The sequence below is a fragment of the Ambystoma mexicanum genome, chromosome 6p (genome assembly GCF_040938575.1).
Source record: "Ambystoma mexicanum isolate Mex_15411 chromosome 6p, UKY_AmexF1_1, whole genome shotgun sequence".
Lineage (NCBI taxonomy): Eukaryota > Metazoa > Chordata > Amphibia > Caudata > Ambystomatidae > Ambystoma > Ambystoma mexicanum.
In genome coordinates, this window is record NC_090935.1 from 1,085,954,155 (window position 1) to 1,085,971,126 (window position 16,972).

The 16,972-nt window shown below is 43.8% G+C and overlaps 1 long non-coding RNA gene across 1 annotated transcript in view; it reads left to right on the forward strand.

Moving 5' to 3' along the window:
* The window catches only part of LOC138510191 (uncharacterized), a 96,555-nt gene extending 83,418 nt beyond the window's left edge, over positions 1–13,137 (forward strand). Inside the window, exons 2-3 of the long non-coding RNA XR_011280340.1 lie at positions 5,492–5,641; positions 12,536–13,137. This is a non-coding gene — a long non-coding RNA (uncharacterized lncRNA). The remainder of the gene's footprint in view (positions 1–5,491; positions 5,642–12,535) is intronic.
* Positions 13,138–16,972: the final 3,835 nt, after the last annotated feature.

The following is a 16,972-nucleotide window of genomic DNA, read 5'->3' on the forward strand; positions in this document are numbered from 1 at the left end:
CCCTTTAGAACTGGTAGCGATTTAATCTCAGTACTTGTGGTAACAGATTTAGCAAAATAGTGGTCCATAACTCTTTGACCTGAGATGGGCTTTAAAAACTGCATTGAGTTAGATGCCCGAGGGGCTGATACATTTGAAATTACTGCCTTACACCCCGTCTGATGCCCTTAGGTTGTGGTTGTCGAAATAGGAAGACTTTCCAACGTTGCCTCTACAACCTTTGTTCTATTGTCGATCCCTTTACAAATAGACACTATTGGTTCAAGTACCAGAAGTGGATTACTAGGCATATGGAAAGTTTTTACAGTTGTTTTCTGGACTTCACATGCCTGTACCTCATCCTCAGTAGTAAATGTTACCCCTGTTTCTGGTGGTAATAGGATATTTGCCGTAGTATGTAAGTTTTGCCTATTCTTTACAGATAATATACCATCCCCCAGCTGGGTTCCACTGTCTCCACAGGGTACCACCATGGCCTCTTGTAAAGGTGTATTTAAGCCAACACCACTTTGTAGTCCTGATATCGTTAGAATAAATAAACAAGGAAATTACTAAACAAAAATCGGGTCAAAGGGTAAAGACAGCAGCCTCACCCCACAATCCCCAATTCTAAAGGTATGTCCGAATAAAGAGAACAAAATCAACCTCAGTCAACGTTATAACTACTAAGGAAAACACTATTGTTATTTTCCTAGTATGTCTGTTGTTTAAAACACCAAAGTCACGAATAAAAGATTACAATGGGATCAAAGAGGACTTGCCTCAACAGTCTCCCACTGCAGAACTCTTGTAGTAATTTTAGGATCTTCACCTAAACCAACTATGGTGAAGTGAGCAGATCACCTTTGCTTGTTGATGCGGTTTAATATTACCAATTCAACTTTCTTGCAGAGCAAAAAGCCCTGCTCCTTGCACAGCAAACAGCCAAACAGCACCAGCCCTTCTGCCACCAGGGTTTACGCAGCAAGGGTGATAGTATGGTGCTTTTCAAGTTGCCGACGTGTCATGTGAGTCACGTGCTCCTCTGCAGCTCCGCCTCCCTCAGTGCAGCAAGAGCTACACACTCGCAGTGCTGCTGGAGGGGGAAGCTAGCTGCCAGTAAAAATGAATATTCAGGTAAGATAAAACGCTCCGTTCAATTTTGCACCAATGTCCAGCTCTAAAACCTGTTAATATAATAGTTAATATTTACAGTTAGCGCGGGACGTGTAACAATGCTAACAGAGGGCCTGCAAGGGCTGGTCTCCAGAGGGTGGTCATCCAGAGAGACACTGGGCTATTTAGGAGGATCATATGGGTTGTGAAGTGGGCGATGTTTGAAGAGAAGGGGCTTGATTTATGTTCTGAATTACATGAGCATTGCAGCAAGTCTTATGTTGACGGTAGAAGGTTCCAAAGACTAAGGGCATGGAGTGAGAATGCTTGTTTCCTGGTTGGTTTATTCACCCAGGTCCACTTGGTGATGTGCTGGCTCCCAGAGACTTTTAAGGGAGCTTGCATTGTGACCAAAAATAAAAGAATAGTCCATAGGCGTCCCTTTGCGAGAACGAACATGGCCCATTGACCTGTTTTTTGGGAAGGTACCCACTCGAGAGTCCGCAGCCACACTTTAGCTCACTTTACCCTTCACAGATGGGAAATATCCATTTGCATATCAATCTTTGTCCCGCCCACATGGGCAGTCCAGCACCGAAATGCTATGGCAATTCCTCTCTGAACAAGAGTACCAACAGCAACCCATTGTGACCACTTTGTGAATGATACTTCTGGCACTGAGGATGAGGCACACTTGTACTAATGGTCAATGCAGTTTGATTCATCTTGGAATTATCTGATAGTATTTGTGGAGGACTTTTGTGAGGCATTAGCATATCTTGTAGGTGCTGGGGAGGTGGTGGGTAGGCCGTTGGGCTGCGGTGGATCTGAAGTTGGTGTGCGGTAGGAAGGCCTTAAGTTTTCAAGGTGGGTTAATTGGTTCCATGATATCTGGGTTTACTTTCTTATGCGTGTTTTGAAGGATATGTGGTTGTCTAATTGAATCCCAGAGACTTGTTGCATGGTGTCATTTCCGGAGGGAAAATTTAAAAGTTTATGAAGCAGGTCTGAGAGTGGGCATGTTTGATTTAGCTGTTGGTGAGGAGCAGGATGCCCATCTTGATGTGGTTCAGTATGAAGTAAGCAGTTGGCATCTAAGTCTCAATTAGCATGAGGTAAACCTTCAGTTGGAAAATGCCTTTGATGGATTATTTTTTCAGGTAGAATTGTGTATCTTTTCTTATGTTGCTGGGTGTGATTGTTGTGGCTGGTAAAAAGGGATCCCAGCTCCTCTTTGTGATTATGGGTGGTCAGGCCCTACATGGGACTCCCTGCCCAGGTGAGAGCTAAAGATGCTGATTTGGAGGTATCCATCTGGAAACACAGGTGGTCTACTGCACTGAAGGCAGCAGAGAGTTTGAGGGGTATCTGGAGGCAGGTGTGTCACCTATTGAGGATGCTGAGTGCACTGTCTACCACTTCCTTGTGATATCTTCATGTTGCATAAGGTCAGAAGACTGATTGACAGGTGTGTCTGTAGGAGGCCATTGTCCTCGATGTGTGCTTGAAGTTGCCGGAATAAGGTAGAGGGCTTCCTGAGAGATTGTTTTGAAGATGAAGACCGGTAAAATGTCTTCTGAGTATGATGATGCTTTGAGGGTAAAAATTGTGTTTTTCAGGTCTTCCATGAAATATATTTTAAAATTAGTCTGTGTTGTCGTTTTGCATGGTGGCATGAGTAGGGCTGTGTTTGCTTTGGCATTACTACAATGTTTTGCTGGATCTTTCCTATCCTGTCAACGAAGACATTGTTAGTGATGGTGGGTGTGGGGAGTTGCTTCATAGCTTGCTTGGAAGACAACCTTGCTTTCGTTGTTGGCTTTGGATAGGTTGTTTAGGTTGGACAATACTTTTGCTGTGGTGATCACTTGTCTGTAGTTCTTTAAGTAGGGGTTTCTCTTGCTTCCTTGTGACTCTTTTGCTGATGTTGAGTTCTTGCCTGCATCAGAACTTAGATTGTTTAAGTATGATTGTTTGTTGTTTTTCCAAGCATCTATGTTAATGTTTGACTTTGGGGTGTTGTTGAGTGCTTCTAGTAGTGGTCCTTGTCGTGGGGTCCTCACATGGTAGTGGCGAGATTGATCAGGGCTTCAGTGCCGACTTGATAGTCTTGGGTTGTGTGCGATTGGTGGGGATGACGTGGTAGTTGATGAAGGGAATTGTCGAGAGGTAAAGGTGTGTTACATTGGTAAAGCTGTGATGTTACGTTTTTTGAGGAGGAGGCACTACAGCCAAACTGGTAACTAAGTGCTCATACTAAGATCAAGTAAAAAATAAGCATATGACAGGGTTAGGCAAGAAAAATGATTGCTTTGAGTTATTTTCCTAAATGCCAATAGATTGTTTGTACAGCGAAGGTCTTCTGGAAGGGCATTCCAAGGTTTGTCCATAACAACGTTTTTCTGAAGTTTGGATCAGGTTCAGGATGTTGCCTTTGTTGTTAAATAAGTAGTTTATGTGATGAATGAGGTTCAGAGTGCCGAGTAGGTCGATGAGTGCCCTTTGCATAGTCTTGGTGGCAGTTTTTCTGTGAGGTTGATGCCACGGAGGAAGATGTTGTTGGCCTGCATGAGGGACCGAGTATTAGCCACGTTGGTGTAATCCTCGATGGAGGCTGTGTTGAGCTTCGATGATCTGTAGCTGAGGTTGAAGGGGTTGGTGTCTTTGGGAGGGAGAGAAAGGTGGGATGAAAATGCTTCGAAGGAGCTGGAGGTGGCTACTTGCAATCTGCTTCATCTCAAAGATGATTTGTGCAAGCCCTCGGCCGGCCCTGTGAGCCCTGCCTCTGAGATGGGTGCTTTAGCTGTAGGGGTGAGGATGTCCAGGATGTCGGCATACGTGATTGTAAGTCAGGTTTCAGTGGTGAAGACTGTGTTCAAGCCAAGGCTGCTGATGATGTGTTTAATACCAGCTGTTTGTGAGATTTCTGCACAGGTGTGGGTTCTTGTAAGGGATGAGGTATGGATCTATTCAAGGGTGAATTGGATTAGATTGCTAAAGTATGATGTCCATGTCCCCATCAGTGGTGTGCAGTGTTTGCATTTTCTGGTTGGCTTTGGTAAAGGGCTGTTTAGTCAGTGTTGTGAAACAGATGGTATACACCCGACCGGAGGTGTGAGGTCAAGGGTCCTGGCCCTTTCTAAGTTTTAAAAGTACCAAACAGTAATCACCCTTACCTTCGTGAATATTTAGCTTTCAACCGGGATGAAAGATGACCTGGGTGCTCACAGTTAAGAAAAGTGAGGTGGTGGTGCAGGCAAAATAAATCGATAAAGGAGGGAGACATATAGACAAGCAGTGATTAGGGGGCTGGCAGGGCAAAAGTCACCTTGTTCAACCTGTACCGTTTGTACAACTGCAACAACAAAAGAGTTTGGGCTTTTACATGCGCATGGGGTATGCACATAATGGTACAGCTGGCCATAAGACGGCAATAGCTGCTGCAAAATGGTGTGAACACCTGGGCATATGGTAGCGGTGCCTAGCAAATGCTTATCTAATACCGAAACGGAAGCCATAACTGTTGGCTTTGCCAATACTTCTTTTTAAGAGAACTTCAGTGCGAGAACGCAAATGCTGCTTATGCCATCTCCCACCTAGTTGTAATCAGTGGTCGAAGTGGGTGCGAGTGGTTGGGAGCGTTGCTCCTCTACTTTTTTTGTTTTTAAAGCTTTGCTGTTCCTATACTTTTTTTTGTTTTGTTTAAACTATTGCGGAATGCGTTGGTTTTTAAAATAAAAGTGTAGGAAGAAGTTGAAACGTGCACTTTAGTACACTGCACTGAACATTCCCTTACACAGCAGGTGTGTTGTTTTGGGTTTAGATGCACGTTGGAGGGGCGTGGCGATGTGGTTTGTGATGAGCGGGATCAGGCCAGCAGGGAACATAGGTCCGCTACTTCTTTGCGCACAATTCGACCAATGGCTGTAATCCAAATAGTTTCGGCTGACAAGTGACAGTGCCACCTAATAACCAAAACTAAAAAGGCAACAAGGCAAGTTAGGAGGGAGGGACAGTCAAACAATACAGGCAAAAGAGGAGGAAACGATGAAAAGCAGCTATTGGCTGGTGCTTGGGGCAGAGGCCATGGGATCTTGCGCCATGACAACGGTATACCACGAGCCCCCCACCCTCTGCAATATCATTAGACATCATATAGCCTTACTATTTTGCAGTCAAATGAAAACAAAATATGTTGTAACATTTAATTATATTGGACAGAGTAGGAAAGTCACACGAAGTAGCTCTAATTTTCAAAGGGCTAGCAATCAAAGGCCATTGGTCACTTTTGGTGTTTTTTTTGTTTTTATTAAAGACATCACAGGTGTTCTCGCTCTGAAAGTGCTGTTTTTGTTGTACTGCAGTCGGGAATCATTTGTTAAAATCTTCCTTTCAGAAAAATGAGCAAAAGCAACGGCTGCTCGCGACGCGAAGCCATGTTCCATGACTCATGTGGACTAAAAAGCTTCTGGGAAAAAAAGATTGAAAAACATTCAAAAGTACTTCAAGTAGAAGATTCAAGGAAAACCAAAAGCGCCCTTGACAAGTAAGTCACTTTGTGTGTGTGTTTTTTGTTTGGTTCATGTTCTTTCTGCATGTGAACAGGGTTATTCTCTTTATTTCTGAGCCTGTCACTAGTAAGTAGTTAAGAGAATAAACTACAGCACTTATAAGCCCCTTGGCTCCTGTGAACTGCCAGTGCAAGTATGTGGTAGCGTGGGTAATATTAGGTGCTTTGTTTGTGCAGTAATCTGTGTGCTTTGTTGATGTACTCCTCGGTCCTGGCGGAGTGCGTTCCTGGAATCCTTCAGCATTGGTGAGGTAGTTCAGTACTTACCTCAGACTTTTACGTGCAGCTTTCAGTCATAGCTTTAAATTCCAGAAGGGTAACTGGGCTCCTCACCCTTCCGAGGTTCATCATTTAGGTAATGACGTCTGTTAATAGAGCGCTTAGAAGCATGAGAAAGTCTGCGTTAAGTGCTATAAACAAGCGTGATTTTATGGATATTTTGAACGTGAGGAATTAGTTGTACTTAGTGTCAAGGGACATCTGATTTGTGGGATTCCATGGCAGTCGCGCTCTATGCTGTTCATATCATATTTGTGCTCTCCGAATATTTGTTGGATGCCCGAGGACAAGGGAAGACTAGGGTGCAGTGAAGTTGGTCCAGCATGAAGCAGGTCGTTCCTCAGTTTGACTGTGACTATTGTTATTCATGGGCAGTGTTGCAGCTTATCGGTGCAGCCTGTGTCATGCTCGTGTGCACAATTAATGGAGCCTTTGCAAGTCCAAGGCACTTCCCACCTGTTAAGGCGGGATAGAAAGGTTGTCATCTGTCTGGTCTAGTTGAATCCACCCTGATCTGTAAAATGTGGGATTGTCCCTTTGTTCCTGTCACTAGCCACCATTTTAGCAGTAGAAGACCTCCTTCTAAGGTCAGCTGGGAATCCATTGTGAAAGGCTGCTTGGTGCCCCAAGCCAACCAAATTTGCAACGGTTCCTAGTCTCCAACTAGAACCATTGGCAACTTTACCCACATTGCCAGTCCACGACCAGTACCCACACTGCCAATGCCCTTCGGCCACCAAAAGCCACTGGGCCTGGCCATGCCCTATGGCAAATGCATTGCCATAATGGGTTAGTGGGTAGACAACATTTCATTTAGCATGCACTAAACATATGCCTATACAATGTTTGTCATAAACATTTCTATTGTATTAACTTGATGTTAAAGACATGTGGATATGCATTGAATGTATCTTTGATATAAGTGACAAATGTGCATGTCGTGTGCGTGTGACTGTATGTTATTCAGTGTGCATGTGTTCTGCATGTAAAGTGTTGCATAGTCCTCATCGGTAGACAGTTGCCCTTGGGCCTTGTAGACTACTTACTTACCGCCCATTGTTCCCTGATGACAGCAAGCCACAAAACATGGCTGATTCCCACAAAAGATTTAGTCCAGCTGTCAAATAGTCACTGACCTAGCAGTCATCTCTGTGACTGAACCCGCTGCATTGCATGGCTAGTATAATTTCTTTAAACTAATTCTCTCTGCTAGTAATTGAACAGTCGCCTACATTCGAACTACTATTCGCATACAATGTAATGCTCTTTTAGTTTCATGTTTGTTTAGAATGCGGTCTGTTGAAGGGTCATTGAAGTCACAGCGCTTTGAGGCCATAACTATGTCAGTGGGCTCTGTAGAAATACAAAGTATCATAAAATATGTGTTGAAATACACCATGATAATTGTTTCCCTCTGAAGGGTATTTTTGTGTGATATGTGTTATGATATCATCTGTGATCTCATCAGTGTGCTCTAGTTTGCCGTGATGCCATTGATGATGTCATAAGTGATGAGATACGTAATGTCATGTGTGATGTCATATGTTATGTTATCAGTGTAGTCATGGTTTGCTGAACAGGGGGTTTAAGACTTAAGGTGGCATGGCTTTCGACACTTGCCAAATTGCAAATGTTTTGTTTTGTTAAATTATCACCTTAACCTCAATTTAACAGAAGATTGTTCACAGAATTTCAAAGATTTCTTTCAGTTGAATTATTTCAATCTAACGGTCTCAATCATTTTTTCGCTGCAATTGTAGGGTTTTGGCATGCTATTAATCATATGCTGTTAATAAAAAAAAGGTGCCCCCCCTATATTGGACCATGGCAGTTAAGCTACTGGCCATAGCCTGCAGCCCTGTGCAGTGGCCACTTTGCCACAATTAGTGTATATGGCCATGTACCATTGGCCACAAAGGACATGGCCCACGCTCCATGGCCACTCACTGAGCCACTGGACATGGCCTGCAGCAATGCCCAGTGACTAATTTGCATTATAGCTTGTTTAATAGACTGCGGCCATGGCCAGCGTTCAGTTGTTTTTCCTTTCCCCTCTTGCATTCTTGGGAGATTTTCCCGTGAGATATTTTCACAAGAACCCAGTGCGAGATTCAATTCTCGAATAATTCCCCGGGAACGCAACATGTTTTGATTCTTGTGATAAGACTAAAATGCCCGAAAGTCAAAAAATCTTCCCAGTCCCCACTACCGTCAAATCCACACCACCATCTTTTTTGTTCTCCCCACATTTACCCTTATGGCAAACTCCTTCCGGCCCCTCTCCTAGTATCTTTTTCCAACGTTTAATCCTGTGGCACAGTTCAATTCCCTCAATAATTTTGCAAATGTCCACATTAGCAAAGCTTTTTTTGGAAAACAATCAGACTGAATAGCCCACTCTAGCCCTCCCAAGCTCTCGATCTCACCACTTGCTCCTCTTTTCCCTTGCAACATCCAGCCTGATGACAGACATCTCTTCCCCCCTCCAAATATCATTTTGAGCGCATTTTTTTTCCATTCTCGTGGGATTACCATGAACACGCCTCACAACTGGCAAAAAAAAATGGTGGCCTTCCATTTCTAAAAGTCTGACTGACTGCAATGCACCAGCAGAGCTATATAACGGATTTGTGGGACACGCTGTTCTCTGCCACATTTTTAAAAGGATACTCTACGGATTTATACGACAGTGCCAAAAGACTCATCTGCACTGCTTTGTATCCAACCATGGCACAAATATGTCCAGCGTTTTAGACTGTAAGCATGACAGACATTTCCTGTACTATAAGTGAATCGCTTTTCAAGCATTTTGGGATCCCTCCTACAACTTTGCCTTCCCTTGACAAAAGCACACAAAACTTTCCAAATAAATTCAGAGCTGGTCTATATATTTTTGTAAAGCTACGCGAAGATTCATTGAAACAGAGACACAGTTATAAGCTGCCTACAAAGTGTTCCTCCAATGGGGAGTGCAACTTAACGATAATTACAGCATTCTTATAGGCAACACTGTAATGTATGTTATAGTTGGCTGGTCGCCACACAATATTTAATATAGTAAATCTGAAAAGTCTATTGCTAATAACCTTTGACTTGCATGACAGATTTGACTAATATTTTCCAAACAACATGTTTGTAAAGGGCCCATCCAGACTACAAATGTTGAAAAATATTCGTTAAGAAATAAAAAGTTATTAAGAAAGTAAAAAAAAACCCACTGTTTTTGGTCTATTCCCATTCGCTTTCCAATAGAGAATAAGTCCAAATGTTATGCCGAAGGGGAAAATCTACTGGAGGGAATTAGATCAAATAAGGAACAACTTGGGAACAAAGCGTTCCCTAATTTTCCGGGACAGATTTGAGGTTATTCCATCCAGTAGTTTAAAAAATATTTGACTCTTTTCTCCCAAAATTACAGTATATCACCCATAGTGCTTTTCAGCAGAGATGCTTTTCAGAAATGAAAATCCCTGAATTGTTCTTAATATCGGGGGAATGCGAAAACGAAAAGTGCAAGAAAAGCTATTTGGAGGAGGAAAATGGTTGAAATCGCATCATGCTAGATAGAGGTGGGGATGGAGAAAGAGGACATCATGGGAAGTTGGGGTTGTCTGGGTGAGCCAATTACAGTTTGGACATTTTCACATTATCGGAGGAATTGCAGTGAATCTCACAAAATTACCACAGTAAGACGTGATGGGAAACGAAAATGCATCACATGGAGAAAAGAGAGAAAGGGAGTAATGTGAGGGGGCCAAGGAGTTGAAAATCAACTCAGGTGGGTGGGGGGACCTCGGGAAAAGGAAGGAGGCATATGGGGAGCACTTGTGAGGACTTTTTAATTTTCGAGCGTTATTGCTATAATTAGCGCAAGATTACAGCAGTTATTATCTGGGGTTATCGAGGGAATGGAAACTGAAAAGAAAAAAATGGGGCGGACATATGTTGTGATCACATCTTCAAGGCAGGGGGAAATGGGTCTTTGTGTCAGTGGCCCTGGTCAGTGGGCCCTAATGAAACCCAATGGTGCAACATGTGCAGCAGCCATGGCCAAAGACAGTGGCCACTGGCCATGGCCAAAGGCCATGACGAGTGGGCTTGAAAGAAACCTATATATTGTGTATAAACCTAGAGTATTGTGCTCACTGGCCAGGGCCAAAAGCCATGGCTAGTGGCCCCCAAGGAAACCTATTGGTGGAACATGTACAGTGGCCACGGCCAAAGGCCCTGGCTAGCCTCCCTTGAATGAACTATTGTATAACAAAACCCTTGAAATGAATTGAATTGTTTTGCTATGGGACAGTTAAGGTTATCAGATTTAATGCCACAAAACCCTTGAAATTCTGTGGATGTGGGAAGTGAACATTTTTACTCGGCATGTCCACTGTACATGTTACCCAATGTTTCTTCTGGACCCACTAGGTGGCCACGGCCTTCGGCCACTATACATGTCCTTCAAGCCCACCAGCCAGGGCCGTGAGCAAAGCTGACGGCTATGCCCACTGTATATTTTAAAACAGTACTAGGCCACTAGCCATGGCCTTTAGCCATGGCCAGTGGCCACGACCTTCCCCCCTGTCCATGTTTCTTCTGGACCCAGTGGGTGGCCGACTTGCCTGAGCTGAAACACTACCGGGCCACTAGGTATGGCCCCCCACCGCACTGTAGCTGTAAAATTCAATTCTTTTTGTATTATTCAATTTTTTTTAACTCGTTTTTCCCATGACCATAGTTATAGTGGCAATGTTCTACAAATAACCCCAGCTATCTGTAGGCGCCCGCAAATAACCGTGGTTATCTGTAAAAAGCATGCAAAATCCAAATGTCTTCCCTGTCCTCTCAGGCCCTCACCAAGTGCCCCCTCCTCTTGGTATGCTCCCCTTACCCCCCTGAGGACCTCTTTCCCTCCCTAGCCCTCTTCCATTCCCCCCAACACTCATGCTCACGCCTGACACACTTTCATTCCCGATCTGGTTTTCTATCATAACCGTGGTTATCTCGCTGGATATATGTATAGTCAAAGAAAAAACATTGTTAAAGGGATGTTACTGTTAAGTTACTTAATAAAATCCTTTGGAATTCAAAGAAAAAACAGCCTAAGAATATTATTTCCATTTCCATTTGCTGTTAAAGCCCAGATCTCTGTTCTGCATACTAGAACTCCCATGCACCCTCAACGCATTTAGGCATACTCTGCAAAAATGCAGTGAAAAATACACCTTTCGGCATCAAAATATGATTTCTCAAGACCCAAAATGTATTGTTGCATCCATCAGTATTCCTGGGGTGTATCTGTCTTTCACAAGATGCCTGGGGCTCAAGCCTCTCCTCTGCAGCCTGCTGGGAGTAGCCACAGTGTTCAGGGGGCTTTGTTAGGGCACTGAGGCTGAGATGGAAAAGGGACTAATGGCCTCGTTGCCCAGGCCTCACAGAGGAGAGGAGGCATCCTCCTCGATGCGCCCCAGCAAGGCAAAGAAGACATGGTGGGGAGGCATGATGGGAGTGGTGGTAAGTGGGAATGTTGGTAAGTGGGAGTGTACGTCAGGTGATTGGGGGATGAAAGCTGAAGGGGGTGGATGGAATAGAAAGTGAAGAGTAGATGGGAAGGCAAGCGTGGTAGATTGATGTTTCCACACTTTATCTTGCTTCTTTTTTGCTCTGAGTTTACACTGTTTTTAAAGCGCAATTAATGCATTCATGTTCAATAAAAGGTACATAACTTGTGTTATTACGGAACAATTAATTGGGATTCACCTCTCAGGCTCTTATTCAGAGATCTGAGATGTATAGTTTTCCTTTTGCCTGATGTGGCAAAGGCTGTTTTTCCTGGATGGAAGGTGAACAGAATAATGATGGAAGGTGAAAGGGACGAGGGAACTGATAAAAGATTAAAATTACAAATGGAAGGTAAAAGCAGTGGGGGATTATTGAAGGAGAAAAAAGGGAGGAGGTGGAAAGGAAGAGGAGAACAACATATTTTGGATTGGGTACAGGAGAGCCTATGATTTTGGAAAGCATGAGTGGATGGAAGAGTAGAGTGTATTTCCCACTTGAACAAATTGAGTGACCCTGGGCAAATCACTTTATGTTAGCAAAACCTGGCTCTGTGACCCAGCTGTTTCCAGTCATGTCCCTAAACACACAGCTCCATTAGTAGAAAGACATTACAAAACACCTCCCTTACCCCTGCTGTGTTCTTTCTGCTCGCCAGAGGCACCTCAGACTTTCCGAGTTCCCAATAGGCCTGGCCATTATATCCAGTCAGAATTGGTCCCAGTCCTATTGCCGTCAGACTGACCAAAGTCCAGACAGGATTCGAACCCGTGACGTTTTAAGCCTTAACTGTTTGAACAGCTGGTGTGTTGAACCTATTCCAATGGCACCTCAGTCTCTGCGCTCTTCTTGTTCGGCTATTTCAGGGCACTTAGCCGCGTGCTGCTATTGTGGGCCGGGTAGGTGGCCTGGCAAATCATCAGGGCGATGACAGACAGTGGACATCCCTGGCATGCGTGCGAATGAATGGCACAGCCCACTGCCGAGCTTGCTTTGCAGCTTGCCTTTGCTGACAGCACCTTTGTCCCTCCCTTGCAGGCTCAGGCAGGAATGGAGCCAGAGGCTGGAGAGCAGGATCCGGATGCTCGAGGCCCTCCATTAGGAGGAGAAGGCGGAAGTGTTCTGCTCCAACTGCACATTTTTGGTCACATGTCAGCCCCCCCCGCACCTTCGATCCTCAGCAGCAAGTCAGCCACGAAAGAATCCAGCAGGCGCACCTGCGCAGCGCATTGGGACTTGGTATCAGCGGGTTTATGTCGTGACAATGTTGTGTGACATATATCGTACGTGATGACGAAGTGAACCGATCAGCAAGTGGAATATGGGCTGATCGTTGTCAGAGCCCCGTTAAGTTTCCTTTTAATTGATGGATGTACCCCTGGGCACAGAGTGGATGGGGTGAGTGCGCTGAAATGGTTAAAGTTTAAATATACAGAATATGTAAGCATTATAGGGGTATGGGCAGGTGCAGACGAGTACGGAAAAAAGTATGTTTTCAGACTGCGTGTTTGCCAAGACCATGAAACTACTATGTCTCACTTCTACTTTGTAACCTATGTTTTGCTCCAAGCTTAATGCAGCCAGTTTCCCAAGGGGTTGGTTGCGCTTTACAAATAAATAAACTAAACTACTAGAAATCACCCACTATGTGTCGTTATGAGAAAATAAATAACGTTTTTCTTAAAGCCAGTGCAATAAAATGCCTTCAAATAAAGTTTGCACGGTCCGAATATTTATACATCCAACAATCCTATTCTATGTGAATCTAGTGATGCCTGCGTTCCAAACACCTAATCAGCAGGACAACCAGGATTCTCGGGACACCCTTGCTGATGGCTGGCTTGTGTTGATGGACCTGCCCGCAGCGGTAGGGTGGTTCACCGGGATGTCTGGAGATTGACAGGTGGGCCTCTGCATTGTGGGCATCTCTCCTATGCCGTAGTCTTCATTTCTTGACACTACTGAATTCTGCACACTCACTGATGAAACAGAACTCTGTGTGACCTGCAGCGGCTTGCATAAGCAGTGCTCCGTTGGTTTCTGGAAAATTGGAGCTGTGCAGTGCTGACGCTTCACCCCAATGTGGTAGTGCTGGTGCTGGAGTAAGGTGGGCGGAAGGTGGGACCAGAGGCTGTGGGAACTCTATACGTGCAGCCATGCAAGGAAGGCAGGTCTCCTGTGTCGGACCTTGCCAAGGTAGGCAATCTGTACTTCAGCTGAGGAACGGCAGTGAAGTGCCCAGAAGCATTTTTCTGTGAGGTGGGAGAGCAAGGTGTAATGATAGATATTATCTAGATCTTTCAGAGGAAATGGGAATTGCAAAACCAGCCACGGAAAATATTCATACGGTCTAATGCAGTCATAAGTATTAGATTATTTGAGTTACTTGAACAGTGCTAGTTTATTTTGTGGAAGTATACATGCAACACCCATCCCCTAATCAGGAATCCATGATGGCGGCATTGCTTAGGGCAGGGGTCTGAAACAGTTGCTTCTCCAGATGTTTTCGACTATGACTCCCATCATCGTCAATGGCAATGTATCATTGGAATTGTAGTCCAAACATCCAGAGAGCCAAAGTTGGCAGACCCATGGCTTAGGTAGTTCATCCTTGCAAATTGAATCAATTTTGCATGAGAATAGGGCAATGTCTTGACACAATAATACCTGTCAGCAAATAAAAGATACATAAAATACACTTGTTTATCAGTTCAAATGTATTAGCGTATGATACCCCTGTGCCTCCCCTCCCCCTTCAATTCAACTTTGCTTATTTCAGAAAGCAAGAATATCACTATCTAATTTGTGGCATGCCGAGGTTTTTGATTCCTTGGTTTAGGGAGACTTTCGGTTCCTGTTTGCTGGAACAGTGCAGTGCAGGGTAGCATTAGCTCAGTCTCAGCGCCTGGGGACAAAGAATGTTAGTGTGACAGGGGTCAATCCTTGTTTTGGGGGACTTTCAGGGAGCTGCTGAGAGTGCGAAGTGCCTGTACTAGAGGGCCTGTGTGGCAGTAGCAGTGGCAAATGCAAATAAACATACAATGAAACACTAAAATCCACTGTGATCCCACTAGGCCATCAAACACTGCATGCATGAGCTTAGATACGCAGACGCAGAAGTGAGAACGTCATGCTACTGCATAGTGCCGGAGGCTTCCTGATGGGATGGAATACTCCTAGGCCTGGATGAATGGTCAGTAGATTACCTTGGGCTCAATGTGACATGCTAAAAGCAAGGCTTGGCCTAAACTGTCTGATCCCTGGTCATGGGCAACTGTATTCTTACAAAGAAGCCCAGGTTGGGAAACCCCTGTATGCAGAGGAAATCGTTCTACTTGCCCTAAACAACCAATGTGCCCATACACACGAATGGTCTAGTAATCCCTAAAACGGCAATAACAAAAGTGGAGTCCCTACATACCCTGCTCATAGTTTTAGGACCTGAAACCTGTTATCCTGCTCCTGCATTGGCTGTAGTTTACAGCGGGAATACGCCTGACTCTCACACCGAAGGAGAATTGTCTCTTCGAAAGGTACGGCGTAGCTTCAAGTTCAAAAAGCCAGCAGGCCAGATATTTACTGCTTGCCCTGAAACACACACTGCTTAAATGCCACTGTTCACTTTCTCTCAGGGGCTGACTATTTCACAATGATGTCCTGATTTTTCATGCCCGCTATCTTTGTTCTCTATTGTCCGCTACTGCAACTTTGGGCAGAGTTGACCACAGAGAGGGCGTCACTGAGGTTACTTTGAAGGTCAGGACTAGGAAGCACTCTTAATCTGCTTTCCACTCACAATTTCAGGCAACGCCTGCTAATGCTCTTTCTCCACAATGTAATAATCAAAATATGCCCTAGTGGCACTAATTCAGATCACCCGCCCCTAAAGCTGTCATCACTAGACGTTCACGATGAGCTCCACCTACTTTAATGAAATTAGAGGGCAGCGTAGCCAAACATACCCTGTCATCACCAACGTCATACGTTATCTAATGCAGAACCATGAACATAAACACACACATCCACAACAAACGCAAAATGATAAAAACTGTTTGTTTTGAAGAAAACTGCAATAGTCTGGAGTATAACGAGAATTTATATATTTGACATAACGCTGAAAAGAGGTATTTAAGTCCACAAAAACATGGGTCACTTTTTCCAATAGAGGTTATAGCAAACGAACTTCGCATGGTTCTCATTTTTTGTTTATCTGTGAACGGTGATCTTATAATACTGATTCCGTTCATCCGTTGATTAATCCCAGTCTTTGCATTCTTCACAGAAAGTTTTTATCTTCCATCACTGATTTCTGATCGCGGCACATGGCGTTCCATTACAGAGAACAAATGAGTGGTATAAATCTCAAATGCAACACTTTTACATCCGCAGGTTTTCAGAACCTATAGGCTGCCCTGTTGCTCTTTATTACTGCAACTGCAAAAGGACAAATTGGCATCTGGCAATCGTCCCATATAATGGTTATCACAGATACGTTGTTGATGATTATTGTCCAATTGTGGTGAAATAAGCCATCAACAGTTAAACTGTACCCATGACAGGCACACATTAGTCTAATATAACTATGTACAATTGATAATGCAAAAATATATTTCAGTACCTAATTTATAATTGTATATACACACAGTACATATTTATGTTAACTATCAATTTAAATTACAATTAACATGTACAATGTCTATTATTTGTGTCAAATTGAACATTCATCCATCACAACGTAAATCATGTAGCATGCAAAACACTTGCCAACCTCACTTGCATAAATATTATTTAAAACTTTGCTTACATTGTTTCTTGTGTTTCCATTCTCCCTATGTGACTGATAAGCAACTGCCTCGAAAGACAGATCTCAGTAATAGAAACATAACATTCCTACGTAAGCTTTCAATATAGTGAATCCTATCACTTCTTTGTGGATATTCAATGCATTTTGGCCTTCAAATTGTTAGTGCGGTGGATTCAAGGAAACATAACAATGCAACCCTTCATCCAGCATTCACAGTGTGTGAGGGGGATTTTCGTTTTGGGAACATATGCCACAAAATTGAACAATATTGATGCAAGCTCCGCAGTGAAAAACTACAAAATATTTCAAGTATCCCACATATAAAAATAATTACTTCCATTTGAATTGTATGAATGCACTTGGTCCCACAATATGCACATATTTTTTCAAAAATGGCCCTAGGCAAGGTGCAGCCAGGCTCGGATTTCCCTATTCTTCAATAGTGAAATGCCCCAAAAAAATGAATAGTGTGGCGTAGTTTTTTTGGGCCAAAGTGGGCCATTTCTTTTCTGAAATAAACAGAATTTGAATACAAAAGCAGTGGGTTAATATATAGCAACAGCACAAACGGACTAGCAGTGGGGGTGGGGGGGTGATTTCCCACCGGGCAGTGTGGACTGTTGCAGCCAGGGCAACACTTGCGGTGAGCAACAATAAAAAGAAAACAAAGT